The sequence below is a fragment of the Triturus cristatus genome, chromosome 1_1 (assembly GCF_964204655.1).
Source record: "Triturus cristatus chromosome 1_1, aTriCri1.1, whole genome shotgun sequence".
Taxonomy (NCBI): Eukaryota; Metazoa; Chordata; class Amphibia; order Caudata; family Salamandridae; genus Triturus; species Triturus cristatus.
The window spans coordinates 1,096,066,083-1,096,085,233 of record NC_140579.1 but is presented as its reverse complement, the minus strand read 5'-3'; positions in this window follow the sequence as shown (position 1 = coordinate 1,096,085,233).

Genomic DNA, 19,151 nt, shown 5'->3' with positions numbered 1-19,151 from the left:
TGTTTGCGGGTCTTAGGTAAGGCATCTGGTCTGTTTCTTATCTAACTCTTTATTTTTCTGTTTCTTTGCAGGGCTTCCCCGGGCCGTGCCGTTCCCGTGCAGCGTCGTGCATGGAGCGCTTTCCCCGGTATGTATGATGCTGTTTGCGGGTCTTAGGTAAGGCATCTGGTCTGTTTCTTATCTAACTCTTTTTTTTAATGTTTTTTTCAGGGAATCCCCGGGCTGTGCCGTTCCCGTGCAGCGTCGTGCATGGACTGCTTTCCCCGGTATGTATGATGCTGTTTGCGGGTCTTAGGTAAGGCATCTGGTCTGTTTCTTATCTAACTCTTTTTTTTAATGTTTCTTTACAGGGCTTCCACTGGCCGTGCCGTTCCCGTGCAGCGTCGTGCAAGGACTGCTTCCCCAGGTATGTATGATGCTGTTGCGGGTCTTAGGTAAGGCATCTGGTCTGTTTCTTATCTAACTCTTTTTTTTATGTTTCTTTACAGGGCTTCCCCTGGCCGTGCCGTTCCTGTGCAGCGTCGTGCATAGAGTGCTTTCCCCGGTATGTATGATGCTGTTTGCGGGTCTTAGGTAAGGCATCTGGTCTGTTTCTTATCTAACTCTTTTTTTTTGTGTTTCTTTACAGGGCTTCCCCTGGCCGTGCCGTTCCTGTGCAGCGTCGTGCATGGAGTGCTTTCCCCGGTATGTATGATGCTGTTTGCGGGTCTTAGGTAAGGCATCTGGTCTGTTTCTTATCTAACTCTTTTTTTTTGTGTTTCTTTACAGGGCTTCCCCGGGCCGTGCCGTTCCCGTACAGCGTTGTGCATGGAGCGCTTTTCCCGGTATGTATGATGCTGTTTGCGGGTCTTAGGTAAGGCATCTGGTCTGTTTCTTATCTAACTCTTTTTTTTAATGTTTCTTTACAGGGCTTCCCCGGGCCATGCCGCTCCCGTGCAGCGTCGTGCATGGAGCGCTTTCCCCGGTATGTATGATGCTGTTTGTGGGTCTTAGGTAAGGCATCTGGTCTGTTTCTTATCTAACTCTTTTTTTTAAATGTTTCTTTACAGGGTTTCCCCGGGCCGTGCTGTTCCCGTGCAGCGTCGTGCATGGACTGCTTTCCCCGGTATGTATGATGCTGTTTGCGGGTCTTAGGTAAGGCATCTGGTCTGTTTCTTATCTAACTCTTTTTTTGTGTGTTTCTTTACAGGGCTTCCCCGGGCCGTGCCGTTCCCGTGCAGCTTCGTGCATGGAGCGCTTTCCCCGGTATGTATGATGCTGTTTGCGGGTCTTAGGTAAGGCATCTGGTCTGTTTCTTATCTAACTATTTTTTTTAATGTTTCTTTACAGGGCTTCCTCTGGCCGTGCCGTTCCTGTGCAGCGTCGTGCATGGAGTGCTTTCCCCGGTATGTATGATGCTGTTTGCGGGTCTTAGGTAAGGCATCTGGTCTGTTTCTTATCTAACTCTTTTTTTAAATGTTTCTTTACAGGGCTTCCCCGGGCCGTGCCGTTCCCGTGCAGCGTTGTGCATGGACTGCTTTCCCCGGTATGTATGATGCTGTTTGCTGGTCTTAGGTAAGGCATCTGGTCTGTTTCTTATCTAACTCTTTTTTTTATGTTTCTTTACGGGGCTTCCCCTGGCCGTGCCGTTCCTGTGCAGCGTCGTGCATGGACTGCTTTCCCCGGTATGTATGATGCTGTTTGTGGGTCTTAGGTAAGGCATCTGGTCTGTTTCTTAGTTAACTCTTTTTTTAAATGTTTCTTTACAGGGTTTCCCCGGGCCGTGCTATTCCCGTGCTGCGTCGTGCATGGACTGCTTCCCCCGGTATGTATGATGCTGTTGCGGGTCTTAGGTAAGGCATCTGGTCTGTTTCTTATCTAACTCTTTTTTTTGATGTTTCTTTACAGGGCTTCCCCTGGCCGTGCCATTCCCGTGCAGCGTCGTGCATGGAGTGCTTTCCCCGGTATGTATGATGCTGTTTGCGGGTCTTAGGTAAGGCATCTGGTCTGTTTCTTATTTAACTCTTTTTTTTTTTGTTTCTTTACAGGGCTTCCCCTGGCTGTGCCGTTCCCGTGTAGCGTCGTGCATGGATCGCTTCCCTGGTATGTATGATGCTGTTTGCGGATCTTAGGTAAGGCATCTGGTCAGTTTCTTATCTAACCCTTTTTTTTAATGTTTCTTTACAGGGAATCCCCGGGCTGTGCCGTTCCCGTGCAGCGTCGTGCATGGACTGCTTTCCCCGGTATGTATGATGCTGTTTGCGGGTCTTAGGTAAGGCATCTGCTCTGTTTCTTATCTAACTCTTTTTTTTAATGTTTCTTTACAGGGCTTCCCCGGGCCGTGCCGTTCCCGTGCAGCGTCGTGCATGGACTGCTTTCCCCGGTATGTATGATGCTGTTTGCGGGTCTTAGGTAAGGCATCTGGTCTGTTTCTTATCTAACTCTTTTTTTTAATGTTTCTTTACAGGGCTCCCACGGGCCGGTCCGTTCCCGTGCAGCGTCGTGCATGGAGTGCTTTCCCCGGTATGTATGATGCTGTTTGCGGGTCTTAGGTAAGGCATCTGGTCTGTTTCTTATCTAACTCTTTTTTTTCTGCTTCTTTACAGGCTTCCCCGGGCCGTGCCGTTCCCGTGCAGCTTCGTGCATGGAGCGCTTTCCCCGGTATGTATGATGCTGTTTGCGGGTCTTAGGTAAGGCATTTGGTCTGTTTCTTATCTAACTCTTTTTTTTTTGTTTCTTTCCAGGGCTTCCCCTGGCCGTGCCGTTCCTGTGCAGCGTCGTGCATGGAGCTCTTCCCTGGTATGTATGATGCTGTTTGCGGGTCTTAGGTAAGGCATCTGGTCTGTTTCTTATCTAACTCTTTTTTTTTGTGTTTCTTTCCAGGGCTTCCCCTGGCCGTGCCGTTCCTGTGCAGCGTCGTGCATGGAGTGCTTTCCCCGGTATGTATGATGCTGTTTGCGGGTCTTAGGTAAGGCATCTGGTCTGTTTCTTATCTAACTCTTTTTTTTGTGTTTCTTTACAGGGCTTCACCGGGCCGTGCCGTTCCCGTGCAGCGTTGTGCATGGACTGCTTTCCCCGGTATGTATGATGCTGTTTGCGGGTCTTAGGTAAGGCATCTGGACTGTTTCTTATCTAACTCTTTTTTTTAATGTTTCTTTACAGGGCTTCCACGGGCCGTGCCGTTCCCGTGCAGCTTCGTGCATGGAGCGCTTTCCCCGGTATGTATGATGCTGTTTGCGAGTCTTAGGTAAGGCATCTGGTCTGTTTCTTATCTAACTCTTTTTTTTTATGTTTCTTTACAGGGCTTCCCCGGGCCATGCCGTTCCCGTGCAGCGTCGTGCATGGAGCGCTTTCCCCGGTATGTATGATGCTGTTTGTGGGTCTTAGGTAAGGCATCTGGTCTGTTTCTTATCTAACTCTTTTTTTTAAATGTTTCTTTACAGGGTTTCCCCGGGCCGTGCTGTTCCCGTGCAGCGTCGTGCATGGACTGCTTTCCCCGGTATGTATGATGCTGTTTGCGGGTCTTAGGTAAGGCATCTGGTCTGTTTCTTATCTAACTCTTTATTTTTCTGTTTCTTTACAGGGCTTCCCCGGGCCGTGCCGTTCCCGTGCAGCGTCGTGCATGGAGCGCTTTCCCCGGTATGTATGATGCTGTTTGCGGGTCTTAGGTAAGGCATCTGGTCTGTTTCTTATCTAACTCTTTTTTTTAATGTTTTTTTCAGGGAATCCCCGGGCTGTGCCGTTCCCGTGCAGCGTCGTGCATGGACTGCTTTCCCCGGTATGTATGATGCTGTTTGCCGGTCTTAGGTAAGGCATCTGGTCTGTTTCTTATCTAACTCTTTTTTTTAATGTTTCTTTACAGGGCTTCCACTGGCCGTGCCGTTCCCGTGCAGCGTCGTGCAAGGACTGCTTCCCCAGGTATGTATGATGCTGTTGCGGGTCTTAGGTAAGGCATCTGGTCTGTTTCTTATCTAACTCTTTTTTTTATGTTTCTTTACAGGGCTTCCCCTGGCCGTGCCGTTCCTGTGCAGCGTCGTGCATAGAGTGCTTTCCCCGGTATGTATGATGCTGTTTGCGGGTCTTAGGTAAGGCATCTGGTCTGTTTCTTATCTAACTCTTTTTTTTTGTGTTTCTTTACAGGGCTTCCCCTGGCCGTGCCGTTCCTGTGCAGCGTCGTGCATGGAGTGCTTTCCCCGGTATGTATGATGCTGTTTGCGGGTCTTAGGTAAGGCATCTGGTCTGTTTCTTATCTAACTCTTTTTTTTTGTGTTTCTTTACAGGGCTTCCCCGGGCCGTGCCGTTCCCGTACAGCGTTGTGCATGGAGCGCTTTCCCCGGTATGTATGATGCTGTTTGCGGGTCTTAGGTAAGGCATCTGGTCTGTTTCTTATCTAACTCTTTTTTTTAATGTTTCTTTACAGGGCTTCCCCGGGCCATGCCGCTCCCGTGCAGCGTCGTGCATGGAGCGCTTTCCCCGGTATGTATGATGCTGTTTGTGGGTCTTAGGTAAGGCATCTGGTCTGTTTCTTATCTAACTCTTTTTTTTTAATTTTTCTTTACAGGGTTTCCCCGGGCCGTGCTGTTCCCGTGCAGCGTCGTGCATGGACTGCTTTCCCCGGTATGTATGATGCTGTTTGCGGGTCTTAGGTAAGGCATCTGGTCTGTTTCTTATCTAACTCTTTTTTTGTGTGTTTCTTTACAGGGCTTCCCCGGGCCGTGCCGTTCCCGTGCAGCTTCGTGCATGGAGCGCTTTCCCCGGTATGTATGATGCTGTTTGCGGGTCTTAGGTAAGGCATCTGGTCTGTTTCTTATCTAACTATTTTTTTTAATGTTTCTTTACAGGGCTTCCTCTGGCCGTGCCGTTCCTGTGCAGCGTCGTGCATGGAGTGCTTTCCCCGGTATGTATGATGCTGTTTGCGGGTCTTAGGTAAGGCATCTGGTCTGTTTCTTATCTAACTCTTTTTTTAAATGTTTCTTTACAGGGCTTCCCCGGGCCGTGCCGTTCCCGTGCAGCGTCGTGCATGGACTGCTTTCCCCGGTATGTATGATGCTGTTTGCGGGTCTTAGGTAAGGCATCTGGTCTGTTTCTTATCTAACTCTTTTTTTTAATGTTTCTTTACAGGGCTTCCACGGGCCGTGCCGTTCCCGTGCAGCGTCGTGCATGGAGTGCTTTCCCCAGTATGTATGATGCTGTTTGCGGGTCTTAGGTAAGGCATCTGGTCTGTTTCTTATCTAACTCTTTTTTTTCTGCTTCTTTACATGCTTCCCCGGGCCGTGCCGTTCCCGTGCAGCTCCGTGCATGGAGCGCTTTCCCCGGTATGTATGATGCTGTTTGCGGGTCTTAGGTAAGGCATCTGGTCTGTTTTTTATCTAACTCTTTTTTTTTTTGTTTCTTTACAGGGCTTCCCCTGGCTGTGCCGTTCCCGTGCAGCGTCGTGCATGGAACGCTTCCCTGGTATGTATGATGCTGTTTGAGGGTCTTAGGTAAGGCATCTGGTCTGTTTCTTATCTAACTCTTTTTTTTATGTTTCTTTACGGGGCTTCCCCTGGCCGTGCCGTTCCTGTGCAGCGTCGTGCATGGAGTGCTTTCCCCGGTATGTATGATGCTGTTTGCGGGTCTTAGGTAAGGCATCTGGTCTGTTTCTTATCTAACTCTTTTTTTTTGTGTTTCTTTACAGGGCTTCCCCGGGCCGTGCCGTTCCCGTACAGCGTTGTGCATGGAGCGCTTTCCACGGTATGTATGATGCTGTTTGCGGGTCTTAGGTAAGGCATCTGGTCTGTTTCTTATCTAACTCTTTTTTTTAATGTTTCTTTACAGGGCTTCCCCGGGCCATGCCGCTCCCGTGCAGCGTCGTGCATGGAGCGCTTTCCCCGGTATGTATGATGCTGTTTGTGGGTCTTAGGTAAGGCATCTGGTCTGTTTCTTATCTAACTCTTTTTTTTAAATGTTTCTTTACAGGGTTTCCCCGGGCCGTGCTGTTCCCGTGCAGCGTCGTGCATGGACTGCTTTCCCCGGTATGTATGATGCTGTTTGCGGGTCTTAGGTAAGGCATCTGGTCTGTTTCTTATCTAACTCTTTTTTTGTGTGTTTCTTTACAGGGCTTCCCCGGGCCGTGCCGTTCCCGTGCAGCTTCGTGCATGGAGCGCTTTCCCCGGTATGTATGATGCTGTTTGCGGGTCTTAGGTAAGGCATCTGGTCTGTTTCTTATCTAACTATTTTTTTTAATGTTTCTTTACAGGGCTTCCTCTGGCCGTGCCGTTCCTGTGCAGCGTCGTGCATGGAGTGCTTTCCCCGGTATGTATGATGCTGTTTGCGGGTCTTAGGTAAGGCATCTGGTCTGTTTCTTATCTAACTCTTTTTTTAAATGTTTCTTTACAGGGCTTCCCCAGGCCGTGCCGTTCCCGTGCAGCGTCGTGCATGGACTGCTTTCCCCGGTATGTATGATGCTGTTTGCGGGTCTTAGGTAAGGCATCTGGTCTGTTTCTTATCTAACTCTTTTTTTTAATGTTTCTTTACAGGGCTTCCACGGGCCGTGCCGTTCCCGTGCAGCGTCGTGCATGGAGTGCTTTCCCCAGTATGTATGATGCTGTTTGCGGGTCTTAGGTAAGGCATCTGGTCTGTTTCTTATCTAACTCTTTTTTTTCTGCTTCTTTACAGGCTTCCCCGGGCCGTGCCGTTCCCGTGCAGCTCCGTGCATGGAGCGCTTTCCCCGGTATGTATGATGCTGTTTGCGGGTCTTAGGTAAGGCATCTGGTCTGTTTTTTATCTAACTCTTTTTTTTTTTGTTTCTTTACAGGGCTTCCCCTGGCTGTGCCGTTCCCGTGCAGCGTCGTGCATGGAACGCTTCCCTGGTATGTATGATGCTGTTTGAGGGTCTTAGGTAAGGCATCTGGTCTGTTTCTTATCTAACTCTTTTTTTTATGTTTCTTTACGGGGCTTCCCCTGGCCGTGCCGTTCCTGTGCAGCGTCGTGCATGGACTGCTTTCCCCGGTATGTATGATGCTGTTTGTGGGTCTTAGGTAAGGCATCTGGTCTGTTTCTTATCTAACTCTTTTTTTAAATGTTTCTTTACAGGGTTTCCCCGGGCCGTGCTATTCCCGTGCTGCGTCGTGCATGGACTGCTTCCCCCGGTATGTATGATGCTGTTGCGGGTCTTAGGTAAGGCATCTGGTCTGTTTCTTATCTAACTCTTTTTTTTGATGTTTCTTTACAGGGCTTCCCCTGGCCGTGCCATTCCCGTGCAGCGTCGTGCATGGAGTGCTTTCCCCGGTATGTATGATGCTGTTTGCGGGTCTTAGGTAAGGCATCTGGTCTGTTTCTTATCTAACTCTTTTTTTTTTTGTTTCTTTACAGGGCTTCCCCTGGCTGTGCCGTTCCCGTGTAGCGTCGTGCATGGATCGCTTCCCTGGTATGTATGATGCTGTTTGCGGATCTTAGGTAAGGCATCTGGTCAGTTTCTTATCTAACTCTTTTTTTTAATGTTTCTTTACAGGGAATCCCCGGGCTGTGCCGTTCCCGTGCAGCGTCGTGCATGGACTGCTTTCCCCGGTATGTATGATGCTGTTTGCGGGTCTTAGGTAAGGCATCTGCTCTGTTTCTTATCTAACTCTTTTTTTTAATGTTTCTTTACAGGGCTTCCCCGGGCCGTGCCGTTCCCGTGCAGCGTCGTGCATGGACTGCTTTCCCCGGTATGTATGATGCTGTTTGCGGGTCTTAGGTAAGGCATCTGGTCTGTTTCTTATCTAACTCTTTTTTTTAATGTTTCTTTACAGGGCTCCCACGGGCCGGTCCGTTCCCGTGCAGCGTCGTGCATGGAGTGCTTTCCCCGGTATGTATGATGCTGTTTGCGGGTCTTAGGTAAGGCATCTGGTCTGTTTCTTATCTAACTCTTTTTTTTCTGCTTCTTTACAGGCTTCCCCGGGCCGTGCCGTTCCCGTGCAGCTTCGTGCATGGAGCGCTTTCCCCGGTATGTATGATGCTGTTTGCGGGTCTTAGGTAAGGCATTTGGTCTGTTTCTTATCTAACTCTTTTTTTTTTGTTTCTTTCCAGGGCTTACCCTGGCTGTGCCGTTCCCGTGCAGCGTCGTGCATGGAGCGCTTCCCTGGTATGTATGATGCTGTTTGCGGGTCTTAGGTAAGGCATCTGGTCTGTTTCTTATCTAACTCTTTTTTTTTGTGTTTCTTTCCAGGGCTTCCCCTGGCCGTGCCGTTCCTGTGCAGCGTCGTGCATGGAGTGCTTTCCCCGGTATGTATGATGCTGTTTGCGGGTCTTAGGTAAGGCATCTGGTCTGTTTCTTATCTAACTCTTTTTTTTGTGTTTCTTTACAGGGCTTCCCCGGGCCGTGCCGTTCCCGTGCAGCGTTGTGCATGGACTGCTTTCCCCGGTATGTATGATGCTGTTTGCGGGTCTTAGGTAAGGCATCTGGACTGTTTCTTATCTAACTCTTTTTTTTAATGTTTCTTTACAGGGCTTCCACGGGCCGTGCCGTTCCCGTGCAGCTTCGTGCATGGAGCGCTTTCCCCGGTATGTATGATGCTGTTTGCGGGTCTTAGGTAAGGCATCTGGTCTGTTTCTTATCTAACTCTTTTTTTTAATGTTTCTTTACAGGGCTTCCCCGGGCCATGCCGTTCCCGTGCAGCGTCGTGCATGGAGCGCTTTCCCCGGTATGTATGATGCTGTTTGTGGGTCTTAGGTAAGGCATCTGGTCTGTTTCTTATCTAACTCTTTTTTTTAAATGTTTCTTTACAGGGTTTCCCCGGGCCGTGCTGTTCTCGTGCAGCGTCGTGCATGGACTGCTTTCCCCGGTATGTATGATGCTGTTTGCGGGTCTTAGGTAAGGCATCTGGTCTGTTTCTTATCTAACTCTTTTTTTTTGTGTTTCTTTACAGGGCTTCCCCGGGCCGTGCCGTTCCCGTGCAGCTTCGTGCATGGAGCGCTTTCCCCGGTATGTATGATGCTGTTTGCGGGTCTTAGGTAAGGCATCTGGTCTGTTTCTTATCTAACTCTTTTTTTTTTTGTTTCTTTACAGGGCTTCCCCTGGCTGTGCCGTTCCCGTGCAGCGTCGTGCATGAAACGCTTCCCTGGTATGTATGATGCTGTTTGCGGGTCTTAGGTAAGGCATCTGGTCAATCAATCAATCAATCAATCAATCAATCAATCAAAGACATTTATAGAGCGCACTACATACCCGTAGGGTCTCAAGGCGCTGGAGGTGGGGGGGGTGCCGCTACTGCTCGAACAGCCAGGTCTTCAGCTTCTTCCTGAAGGAGAGGTGGTCTTGGGTCAGGCGCAGGTCGGTCGGGAGGGAGTTCCAGGTCTTGGCGGCCAGGTAGGAGAAGGACCTTCCTCCTGTAGTCGTTCTTCGGATGCGGGGGACGGCGTCGAGGGCGTGGTTGGCTGATCGGAGGTGGCGTTTGGGAGCGTAGAAGTTGATTCGGCTGTTGAGGTAGCTCGGGCCTTGGTCGTGTAGTGCTTTGTGTGCGTGGGTGAGGAGGCGGAAGGTGATTCTTTTGTTGACGGGGAGCCAGTGTAGGTCTCTCAGATGTCCGGAGATGTGGCTGGTTCGTGGGATGTCGAGGATGAGTCTGGCTGAGGCGTTCTGGATCCGCTGGTGTCTCTTCTGGAGCTTGGCGGTGGTACCGGCGTAGAGGGCGTTGCCGTAGTCCAGTCGACTGGTGACGAGGGCCTGGGTGACGGTCTTCCTGGTCTCGGTGGGGATCCACCAGAAGATCTTCCGTAGCATGCGTAGGATGTTGAAGCACGCCGAGGAGACGTTGTTGACTTGCCTGGTCATGGAGAGGGAGGAGTCCAGGATGAAGCCCAGGTTGCGTGCATGGTCTGTCGGTTTGGGTGCGGTGCCCAGGGCGGGAGGCCACCAGGAGTCGTCCCAGGCGGAGGGTGAAGAGCCCAGGATGAGGACCTCCGTCTTGTCTGAGTTCAGTTTCAGGCGGCTGGTCATCATCCACTCGGCTACCTCTTTCATCCCTTCGTGCAGGTTGGCTCTGGCGGCGGCGGGGTCGTTGGTCAGGGAGAGGATCAGCTGGGTGTCGTCGGCGTAGGAGATTATGCTGAGGTTGTGTTGGCGTGCGATGGCCGCGAGGGGGCTCATGTAGACGTTGAAGAGAGTAGGGCTCAGCGAGGATCCTTGAGGGACGCCGCAGATGACTTCGGTGGCCTCTGACTTGTACGGAGGTAGGCGGACTCTCTGTGTTCTTCCGTCGAGGAAGGAGATGATCCATTCCAGCGCCTTGTCCTGGATTCCGATGTTGCTGAGGCGCTGTACTAGGGTGCGGTGGCAGACAGTGTCGAATGCCGCGGAGAGGTCTAGGAGGATGAGGGCCGCTGTTTCTCCATTGTCCATCAGGGCTCGGATGTCATCGGTGGCGGCGATGAGGGCGGTCTCGGTGCTGTGGTTGGCTCGGAAGCCAGACTGTGAGGGGTCGAGGGATCCATTCGTCTCGAGGAAGGCGGCCATCTGCTTGTTGACGGTCTTTTCGATGACTTTGGCTGGAAACGGGAGGAGCGAGATGGGGCGGTAATTCTTGAGTTCGGTGGGGTCCGCTATGGGTTTCTTGAGTAGAGCGCTGAGTTCGGCGTGCTTCCAGCTCTCAGGGAAGGTGGCGGTGTCGAAGGATGTGTTGATGATGTCTCGTAGGTGGGGTGCGATGACAGCGTCGGCCTTGTTGAAGACGTGGTGAGGGCAGGGGTCGGTCGGCGATCCGGAGTGGATGGAGTTCATCGTGCGGATGGTGTCTTCGGTGCTGATCGGGGTCCAGGCGTGGAGGGTGGTGGTGGGGGGTGGTTGTTCGGTCGTGGTGTGCGTTGGTTGGTTGTTGAAGCTGTTGTGTATGTCCGCGATCTTGTTGTGGAAGTATGAGGCGAGGGAGTTGCAGAGGTCTTGCGATGGGGTGATGTCGTTGTTTCCTGCGCTGGGGTTGGATAGCTCTTTCACGATGTTGAAGAGTTCCTTGCAGTTGTGTGCGTTGTTGTCCAGCTGGTCCTTGAATGCAGTTTTCTTGGCGGCGCGGATCAGCTGGTGGTGCTTCCGGGTGGCCAGCTTGAAGGTGGTCCTGTTGTCCGGTGTAGGTTCCCTTCTCCAGACTTTCTCGAGGGCTCGGCAGTTCTTCTTGGAGCTCCTGAGTTCGTCGGTGAACCATGGGGCTTTCTTGCTGCCGGGTCTGCTGGGCGGGGTCCTCAGCGGGGCGAGCTCGTCCACGCAGTTGCTGATCCACTTCGTGAGGTTGTCGGCGGCCTGGTTGGGGTTCGCTGAGCTGGCAGGAGGGTGCTGGCTCAAGGAGGTGGCGAGCTGGTCTGCTGTGATCTTTTTTTTTATGTTTCTTTACAGGGCTTCCCCTGGCCGTGCCGTTCCTGTGCAGCGTCGTGCATGGAGTGCTTTCCCCGGTATGTATGATGCTGTTTGCGGGTCTTAGGTAAGGCATCTGGTCTGTTTCTTATCTAACTCTTTTTTTTGTGTTTCTTTACAGGGAATCCCCGGGCTGTGCCGTTCCCGTGCAGCGTCGTGCATGGACTGCTTTCCCCGGTATGTATGATGCTGTTTGCGGGTCTTAGGTAAGGCATCTGGTCTGTTTCTTATCTAACTCTTTTTTTTAATGTTTCTTTACAGGGCTCCCACGGGCCGGTCCGTTCCCGTGCAGCGTCGTGCATGGAGTGCTTTCCCCGGTATGTATGATGCTGTTTGAGGGTCTTAGGTAAGGCATCTGGTCTGTTTCTTATCTAACTCTTTTTTTTTTTGTTTCTTTACAGGGCTTCCCCTGGCTGTGCCGTTCCCGTGCAGCGTCGTGCATGAAACGCTTCCCTGGTATGTATGATGCTGTTTGCGGGTCTTAGGTAAGGCATCTGGTCAATCAATCAATCAATCAATCAATCAATCAATCAAAGACATTTATAGAGTGCACTACATACCCGTAGGGTCTCAAGGCGCTGGGGGTGGGGGGGTGGCGCTACTGCTCGAACAGCCAGGTCTTCAGCTTCTTCCTGAAGGAGAGGTGGTCTTGGGTCAGGCGCAGGTCGGTCGGGAGGGAGTTCCAGGTCTTGGCGGCCAGGTAGGAGAAGGACCTTCCTCCTGTAGTCGCTCTTCGGATGCGGGGGACGGCGGCGAGGGCGTGGTTGGCTGATCGGAGGTGGCGTTTGGGAGCGTAGAAGTTGATTCGGCTGTTGAGGTAGCTCGGGCCTTGGTCGTGTAGTGCTTTGTGTGCGTGGGTGAGGAGGCGGAAGGTGATTCTTTTGTTGACGGGGAGCCAGTGTAGGTCTCTCAGATGTCCGGAGATGTGGCTGGTTCGTGGGATGTCGAGGATGAGTCTGGCTGATGCGTTCTGGATCGGCTGGAGTCTCTTCTGGAGCTTGGCGGTGGTACCGGCGTAGAGGGCGTTGCCGTAGTCCAGTCGACTGGTGACGAGGGCCTGGGTGTCGGTCTTCCTGGTCTCGGTGGGGATCCACCAGAAGATCTTCCGTAGCATGCGTAGGATGTTGAAGCACACCGAGGAGACGTTGTTGACTTGCCTGGTCATGGAGAGGGAGGAGTACAGGATGAAGCCCAGGTTGCGTGCTTGGTCTGTCGGTTTGGGTGCGGTGCCCAGGGCGGGAGGCCACCAGGAGTCGTCCCAGGCGGAGGGTGAAGAGCCCAGGATGAGGACCTCCGTCTTGTCTGAGTTCAGTTTCAGGCGGCTGGTCATCATCCACTCGGCTACCTCTTTCATCCCTTCGTGCAGGTTGGCTCTGGCGGCGGCGGGGTCGTTGGTCAGGGAGAGGATCAGCTGGGTGTCGTCGGCGTAGGAGATTATGCTGAGGTTGTGTTGGCGTGCGATGGCCGCAAGGGGGCTCATGTAGACGTTGAAGAGAGTAGGGCTCAGCGAGGATCCTTGAGGGACGCCGCAGATGACTTCGGTGGCCTCTGACTTGTACGGAGGTAGGCGGACTCTCTGTGTTCTTCCGTCGAGGAAGGAGATGATCCATTCCAGCGCCTTGTCCTGGATTCCGATGTTGCTGAGGCGCTGTACTAGGGTGCGGTGGCAGACAGTGTCGAATGCCGCGGAGAGGTCTAGGAGGATGAGGGCCGCTGTTTCTCCATTGTCCATCAGGGCTCGGATGTCATCGGTGGTGGCGATGAGGGCGGTCTCGGTGCTGTGGTTGGCTCGGAAGCCAGACTGTGAGGGGTCGAGGGATCCATTCGTCTCGAGGAAGGCGGCCATCTGCTTGTTGACGGTCTTTTCGATGACTTTGGCTGGAAACGGGAGGAGCGAGATGGGGCGGTAATTCTTGAGTTCGGTGGGGTCCGCTATGGGTTTCTTGAGTAGAGCGCTGAGTTCGGCGTGCTTCCAGCTCTCAGGGAAGGTGGCGGTGTTGAAGGATGTGTTGATGATGTCTCGTAGGTGGGGTGCGATGACAGCGTCGGCCTTGTTGAAGACGTGGTGAGGGCAGGGGTCGGTCGGCGATCCGGAGTGGATGGAGTTCATCGTGCGGATGGTGTCTTCGGTGCTGATCGGGGGCCAGGCGTGGAGGGTGGTGGTGGGGGGTGGTTGTTCGGTCGTGGTGTGCGTTGGTTGGTTGTTGAAGCTGTTGTGTATGTCCGCGATCTTGTTGTGGAAGTATGAGGCGAGGGAGTTGCAGAGGTCTTGCGATGGGGTGATGTCGTTGTTTCCTGCGCTGGGGTTGGATAGCTCTTTCACGATGTTGAAGAGTTCCTTGCAGTTGTGTGCGTTGTTGTCCAGCCGGTCCTTGAATGCAGTTTTCTTGGCGGCGCGGATCAGCTGGTGGTGCTTCCGGGTGGCCAGCTTGAAGGTGGTCCTGTTGTCCGGTGTAGGTTCCCTTCTCCAGACTTTCTCGAGGGCTCGGCAGTTCTTCTTGGAGCTCCTGAGTTCGTCGGTGAACCATGGGGCTTTCTTGCTGCCGGGTCTGCTGGGCGGGGTCCTCAGCGGGGCGAGCTCGTCCACGCAGTTGCTGATCCACTTCGTGAGGTTGTCGGCGGCCTGGTTGGGGTTCTCTGAGCTGGCAGGAGGGTGCTGGCTCAAGGAGGTGGCGAGCTGGTCTGCTGTGATCTTTTTTTTTATGTTTCTTTACAGGGCTTCCCCTGGCCGTGCCGTTCCTGTGCAGCGTCGTGCATGGAGTGCTTTCCCCGGTATGTATGATGCTGTTTGCGGGTCTTAGGTAAGGCATCTGGTCTGTTTCTTATCTAACTCTTTTTTTTAATGTTTCTTTACAGGGCTTCCCCGGGCCATACCGTTCCCGTGCAGCGTCGTGCATGGAGCGCTTTCCCCGGTATGTATGATGCTGTTTGTGGGTCTTAGGTAAGGCATCTGGTCTGTTTCTTATCTAACTATTTTTTTTAAATGTTTCTTTACAGGGTTTCCCCGGGCTGTGCTGTTCCCGTGCAGCGTCGTGCATGGACTGCTTTCCCCGGTATGTATGATGCTGTTTGCGGGCCTTAGGTAAGGCATCTGGTCTGTTTCTTATCTAACTCTTTTTTTTTTGTGTTTCTTTACAGGGCTTCCCTGGGCCGTGCCGTTCCCGTGCAGCTTCGTGCATGGAGCGCTTTCCCCGGTATGTATGATGCTGTTTGCGGGTCTTAGGTAAGGCATCTGGTCTGTTTCTTATCTAACTCTTTTTTTTTTTGTTTCTTTACAGGGCTTCCCCTGGCTGTGCCGTTCCCGTGCAGCGTCGTGCATGAAACGCTTCCCTGGTATGTATGATGCTGTTTGCGGGTCTTAGGTAAGGCATCTGGTCTGTTTCTTATCTAACTCTTTTTTTTTTTGTTTCTTTACAGGGCTTCCCCTGGCTGTGCCGTTCCCGTGCAGCGTCGTGCATGAAACGCTTCCCTGGTATGTATGATGCTGTTTGCGGGTCTTAGGTAAGGCATCTGGTCTGTTTCTTATCTAACTCTTTTTTTTTATGTTTCTTTACAGGGCTTCCCCTGGCCGTGCCGTTCCCGTGCAGCGTCGTGCATGGAGTGCTTTCCCCGGTATGTATGATGCTGTTTGCGGGTCTTAGGTAAGGCATCTGGTCTGTTTCTTATCTAACTCTTTTTTTTAATGTTTCTTTACAGGGCTTCCCCGGGCCATGCCGTTCCCGTGCAGCGTCGTGCATGGAGCGCTTTCCCCGGTATGTATGATGCTGTTTGTGGGTCTTAGGTAAGGCATCTGGTCTGTTTCTTATCTAACTCTTTTTTTAAATGTTTCTTTACAGGGTTTCCCCGGGCCGTGCTGTTCCCGTGCAGCATCGTGCATGGACTGCTTTCCCCGGTATGTATGATGCTGTTTGCGGGTCTTAGGTAAGGCATCTGGTCTGTTTCTTATCTAACTCTTTTTTTTGTGTTTCTTTACAGGGCTTCCCCGGGCCGTGACGTTCCCGTGCAGCGTTGTGCATGGAGCGCTTTCCCCAGGTATGTATGATGTTGTTTGCGGGTCTTAGGTAAGGCATCTGGTCTGTTTCTTATCTAACTCTTTTTTTTAATGTTTCTTTACAGGGCTTCCCCAGGCCATGCCGTTCCCGTGCAGCGTCGTGCATGGAGCGCTTTCCCCGGTATGTATGATGCTGTTTGTGGGTCTTAGGTAAGGCATATGGTCTGTTTCTTATCTAACTCTTTTTTTAAATGTTTCTTTACAGGGTTTCCCCGGGCCGTGCTGTTCCCGTGCAGCGTCGTGCATGGACTGCTTCCCCCGGTATGTATGATGCTGTTGCGGGTCTTAGGTAAGGCATCTGGTCTGTTTCTTATCTAACTCTTTTTTTTGATGTTTCTTTACAGGGCTTCCCCTGGCCGTGCCATTCCCGTGCAGCGTCGTGCATGGAGTGCTTTCCCCGGTATGTATGATGCTGTTTGCGGGTCTTAGGTAAGGCATCTGGTCTGTTTCTTATCTAACTCTTTTTTTTTTGTTTCTTTACAGGGCTTCCCCTGGCTGTGCCGTTCCCGTGTAGCGTCGTGCATGGAGCGCTTCCCTGGTATGTATGATGCTGTTTGCGGGTCTTAGGTAAGGCATCTGGTCTGTTTCTTATCTAACTCTTTTTTTTAATGTTTCTTTACAGGGAATCCCCGGGCTGTGCCGCTCCCGTGCAGCGTCGTGCATGGACTGCTTTCCCCGGTATGTATGATGCTGTTTGCGGGTCTAAGGTAAGGCATCTGGTCTGTTTCTTATCTAACTCTTTAATGTTACTTTACAGGGCTTCCCCGGGCCGTGCCGTTCCCGTGCAGCGTCGTGCATGGACTGCTGTTCCCGGTATGTATGATGCTGTTTGCGGGTCTTAGGTAAGGCATCTGGTCTGTTTCTTATCTAACTCTTTTTTTTAATGTTTCTTTACAGGGCTTCCACGGGCCGTGCCGTTCCCGTGCAGCGTCGTGCATGGAGTGCTTTCCCCGGTATGTATGATGCTGTTTGGGGGTCTTAGGTAAGGCATCTGGTCTGTTTCTTATCTAACTCTTTTTTTTCTGCTTCTTTACAGGCTTTCCCGGGCCGTGCCGTTCCCGTGCAGCTTCGTGCATGGAGCGATTTCCCCGGTATGTATGATGCTGTTTGCGGGTCTTAGGTAAGGCATTTAGTCTGTTTCTTATCTAACTCTTTTTTTTTATGTTTCTTTACAGGGCTTCCCCTGGCTGTGCCGTTCCCGTGCAGCGTCGTGCATGGAGCGCTTCCCTGGTATGTATGATGCTGTTTGCGGGTCTTAGGTAAGGCATCTGGTCTGTTTCTTATCTAACTCTTTTTTTTAATGTTTCTTTAAAGGGCTTCCCCTGGCCGTGCCGTTCCTGTGCAGCGTCGTGCATGGAGTGCTTTCCCCGGTATGTATGATGCTGTTTGCGGGTCTTAGGTAAGGCATCTGGTCTGTTTCTTATCTAACTCTTTTTTTTTTGTGTTTCTTTACAGGGCTTCCCCGGGCCGTGCCGTTCCCGTGCAGCGTTGTGCATGGAGCGCTTTCCCCGGTATGTATGATGCTGTTTGCGGGTCTTAGGTAAGGCATCTGGTCTGTTTCCTATCTAACTCTTTTTTTTAATGTTTCTTTACAGGGCTTCCCCGGGCCATGCCGTTCCCGTGCAGCGTCGTGCATGGAGCGCTTTCCCCGGTATGTATGATGCTGTTTGTGGGTCTTAGGTAAGGCATCTGGTCTGTTTCTTATCTAACTCTTTTTTTAAATGTTTCTTTACAGGGTTTCCCCGGGCCGTGCTGTTCCCGCGCAGCGTCGTGCATGGAGTGCTTTCTCCGGTATGTATGATGCTGTTTGCGGGTGTTAGGTAAGGCATCTGGTCTGTTTCTTATCTAACTCTTTTTTTTTTGTTTCTTTACAGGGCTTCCCCTGGCTGTGCCGTTCCCGTGTAGCGTCGTGCATGGAGCGCTTCCCTGGTATGTATGATGCTGTTTGCGGGTCTTAGGTAAGGCATCTGGTCTGTTTCTTATCTAACTCTATTTTTTGATGTTTCTTTACAGGGCTTCCCCTGGCCGTGCCGTTCCTGTGCAGCGTCGTGCATGGACTGCTTCCCCCGGTATGTATGATGCTGTTTGCGGGTCTTAGGTAAGGCATCTGGTCTGTTTCTTATCTAACTCTTTATTTTTCTGTTTCTTTACAGGGCTTCCCCGGGCCGTGCCGTTCCCGTGCAGCGTCGTGCATGGAGCGCTTTCCCCGGTATGTATGATGCTGTTTGCGGGTCTTAGGTAAGGCATCTGGTCTGTTTCTTATCTAACTCTTTATTTTTCTGTTTCTTTACAGGGCTTCCCCGGGCCGTGCCGTTCCCGTGCAGCGTCGTGCATGGAGCGCTTTCCCCGGTATGTATGATGCTGTTTGCGGGTCTTAGGTAAGGCATCTGGTCCGTTTCTTATCTAACTCTTTTTTTTAATGTTTTTTTCAGGGAATCCCCGGGCTGTGCCGTTCCCGTGCAGCGTCGTGTATGGACTGCTTTCCCCGGTATGTATGATGCTGTTTGCGGGTCTTAGGTAAGGCATCTGGTCTGTTTCTTATCTAACTCTTTTTTTTAATGTTTCTTTACAGGGCTTCCACTGGCCGTGCCGTTCCCGTGCAGCGTCGTGCATGGACTGCTTCCCCAGGTATGTATGATGCTGTTGCGGGTCTTAGGTAAGGCATCTGGTCTGTTTCTTATCTAACTCTTTTTTTTAATGTTTCTTTACAGGGCTTCCCCTGGCCGTGGCATTCCCGTGCAGCGTCGTGCATGGAGTGCTTTCCCCGGTATGTATGATGCTGTTTGCGGGTCTTAGGTAAGGCATCTGGTCTGTTTCTTATCTAACACTTTTTTTTAATGTTTCTTTACAGGGCTTCCCCGGGCCGTGCCGTTCCCGTGCAGCGTCGTGCATGGACTGCTTTCCCCGGTATGTATGATGCTTTTTTGCGGGTCTTTGGTAAGGCATCTGGTCTGTTTCTTATCTAACTCTTTTTTTTGATGTTTCTTTACAGGGCTTCCACGGGCCGTGCCGTTCCCGTGCAGCGTCGTGCATGGAGTGCTTTCCCCGGTATGTATGATGCTGTTTGCGGGTCTTAGGTAAGGCATCTGGTCTGTTTCTTATCTAACTCTTTTTTTTTCTGCTTCTTTACAGGCTTCCCCGGGCCGTGCCGTTCCCGTGCAGCTTCGTGCATTGAGCGCTTTCCCCGGTATGTATGATGCTGTTTGCGGGTCTTAGGTAAGGCATTTGGTCTGTTTCTTATCTAACTCTTTTTTTTTTTGTTTCTTTACAGGACTTCCCCTGGCTGTGCCGTTCCCGTGCAGCGTCGTGCATGGAGCGCTTCCCTGGTATGTATGATGCTGTTTGCGGGTCTTAGGTAAGGCATCTGGTCTGTTTCTTATCTAACTCTTTTTTTGTGTGTTTTTTTACAGGGCTTCCCCGGGCCGTGCCGTTCCCGTGCAGCGTCGTGCATGGAGCGCTTTCCCCGGTATGTATGATGCTGTTTGCGGGTCTTAGGTAAGGCATCTGATCTGTTTCTTATCTAACTCTTTATTTTTATGTTTCTTTACAGGGCTTCCCCAGGCCGTGCCGTTCCCGTGCAGCGTCATGCATGGAGCGCTTTCCCCGGTATGTATGATGCTGTTTGCGGGTTTTAGGTAAGGCATCTGGTCTGTTTCTTATCTAACTCTTTTTGTTTCTGTTTCTTTACAGGGCTTCCCCGGGCCGTGCCTTTCCCGTGCAGCGTCGTGCATGGAGCGCTTTCCCCGGTATGTATGATGC